Source organism: Choloepus didactylus, chromosome 8, assembly GCF_015220235.1.
Source record: "Choloepus didactylus isolate mChoDid1 chromosome 8, mChoDid1.pri, whole genome shotgun sequence".
NCBI classification, from domain to species: domain Eukaryota; kingdom Metazoa; phylum Chordata; class Mammalia; order Pilosa; family Megalonychidae; genus Choloepus; species Choloepus didactylus.
The window spans coordinates 27,365,104-27,367,757 of NC_051314.1; the positions used below are offsets into that span (position 1 = coordinate 27,365,104).

Sequence of the window (2,654 nt, forward strand, 5' to 3'; positions counted from 1 at the left end):
TAATTTTTAATAGTGCAAAAGGATGCTGAGACCCAACAATTTGAAGACAACTGAAGTACAGGATTGACAATGAAGGGAAAGACTTGTCTTTGTGGAACTAGAAAGTGCTTCTAGAGAGAAAAGCAGAATGAAAAAGATGAGATTTTCAGGCACTCATCTTTTATAGGGATTCATACTTCAGTTGCCTTCACCAACTGCTATCACTGCCATTCTGCCATAGGGCTCACTTTTCCCTCCAGCCCAGGAGAGTCTGGGGTTGAATCATTAGTTCCTTCTTGAACTTACAGAGCCCAAATAGCTATGAGGGATGAAGTTGCACCTCCTTGGATCTATTATCTTGTTTCTCCCATAGCCATGCATGGCCAAAAAAAAGTATTAAGGTACTGCTTGATAAAAGAATAGCAACAGACAATGTTTTCTAGGTAATGGGTTCCAACACCAGCAAGTGTGGTAAGAGGTTCATGACACAAATATTTGTGAATCAACCACTAAAATGCCAATATGATACTTTTACCAACAACTCTGAGACAACTGAAGTACGGAAGAAGCTTTAGAGAATGCACCCTTTCCTTCTGTTCTTCAGTGCACACTTTTAACATTTAATATGGTAGGGAGAATATCAATGTGCTACTCCATCATCTCAATTGAGAGCTTCCAGCAGGGAAATGGCTAAAATTTATAAACAAACAAACAAACTAGAACAACAACAAAAAAACACACTTCCATTAAATAAATCAGTAGCAAGTTGATTGTGTTACAGAATCCTATCTTCCTGTTTCAAGACAAATCAGAAATATACACTTTAGGACTTCTTTGTCTCCACTAATAAGAAGTCTGATCGCTTCTGGCTAAATATGGGAATTTGCTGGCGTATTTCAGCCAGCTTCTTCCTGTCTATGTCTGAATATACGATCGTTTCTTCAGTGCCAGCTTTGGCTAGGACCTCACCACAGGGGTTCACGACAGTGCTGTGTTCCCAGGCAACATAGGAGGCTTGGAGATCCCAGGCAGGAGAGGCTGTGGCCACATACACCTGATTATCAACAGCCCGTCCTCGCTGAAGCAACTCCCAGTGAGCTGGTCCAGTGGTCAAATTAATAGCTCCAGGATATACCAACAGCTGGCAGCCTCTCTGTGTGTAGATTTGGGTGAGCTCTGCAAAGCGTATGTCGTAGCAGATGCCCAGAACTACTCTGCGGTAAGGAGTATCAAATGTGGAGAAACTATCACTAGGACTCAATGTCTGAGATTCTTGAAATTTAATTTTCCCAGGAACGTCAATGTCAAACAGATGGATCTTTCTGTGCTTTACCAATAAAGTTCCATCAGGCCCAAACACAGCACAGGTGTTATATTGTTGGGGACGATTAAGGTAGCATGTATAAAATCCACCCTCAGCGATGCCGGAGATATGCAACATGACCGCTAGGGCTGATGCAATAGCGGCTTAAGTTGCCCTCAGCCTTCTATGGAAGTGATAGCCGTTTGTGCCTAAGATTCACATCTAGAGTGCTAGCTTTACTACCTGCCTTCTATCCCAGCAACAGTAGCCACCAATCCCGTGCTAGCCTTACATCTGCCATCCATCCTAGCAACAGCAGCAGCCAATCCTAGACCACCACCCGTTCGTACTAGCCACTCCCTCTACCTTAGGGTATATATACCCTGCCTCTTCAATAAAGTTTTGCAGCTTGATCAGAAACCTGTCTTGCTGTCATTCCTCGCGTCTCTTGTCCCATACCATTCCTCCCTCACAGGATTTGGAGCTTCCGTTGAACGTCCCGCCGGCCGGGACATTATATAATTTCCCAGCATCCTCTTCAGGAATGGAACCTCCAATGAGAGATACGCTGCACTCCTTTGCTACTTCAGAAAGCTTCTGTGTGGATTTTCCAGGATCTTTCTCTTCATACTGAGGAAAATATTTTGTGCCATATGAAGAATTAAAGCATTCTGGCAGTGAAACTATTTTGGCTCTTTACATTGTGGCCTTGCAGACAAGTTCGAGTGAAGTTACCTGATTTGATGGAAGAAACTTGAAGCTGAATGAGGGCCAAGCAGAAAGTGGCCATGGCTCTCCCAGGACTCCCCCTTGGCAAAGGCTTTAAGACCATCATTAAGGTAAAGGAAATGGTAGATGAAGCAATCCCAATACATTACATTTCCTTCATATATTTCATTTTTTGAACAGTATGAACATCTAATTCTTAACTCAAAATGGTAAGACACCAAGGTTGAATTTGGGAAAATGTCTTTTATATATTTATAACATCTATTTACACACCCTTATATTATGCTTCATTTTTATACAGCATTTTGTTTGTGATTGATAATTGCAGACAGTCATTGATCATCTCTGATGTGCAAGGCACTGTGCTGGGTGTGCTGGAACCTTACTCCTATCCTGATGAACTTGCAGTGTTGGTGGGAAGATTCATTTATTGGGTGTAGTGTATGCCAGAAATTGTGCTAACATACTGGAAATTTTGAACTAAATAAGTTACAGTCAACTGGAGGAGTTACAACCTTGTGAGGGAGATAGATGAGTTAAGATGGGTGCAATACAGTGTAACAGTATCATCCAACAGTTGTCGATTGAACCAACACCATGTGTCTTGGTTTGCCATGGTTGGTGTGACCAATGCCACACACTG

The 2,654-nt window shown here is 42.3% G+C and overlaps 1 pseudogene; it reads right to left on the bottom strand.

Moving 5' to 3' along the window:
* Positions 1-802: 802 nt before the first annotated feature.
* LOC119543350 lies at positions 803-2,072 on the bottom strand (annotated as a pseudogene).
* Between the last annotated feature and the right edge of the window lie 582 nt (positions 2,073-2,654).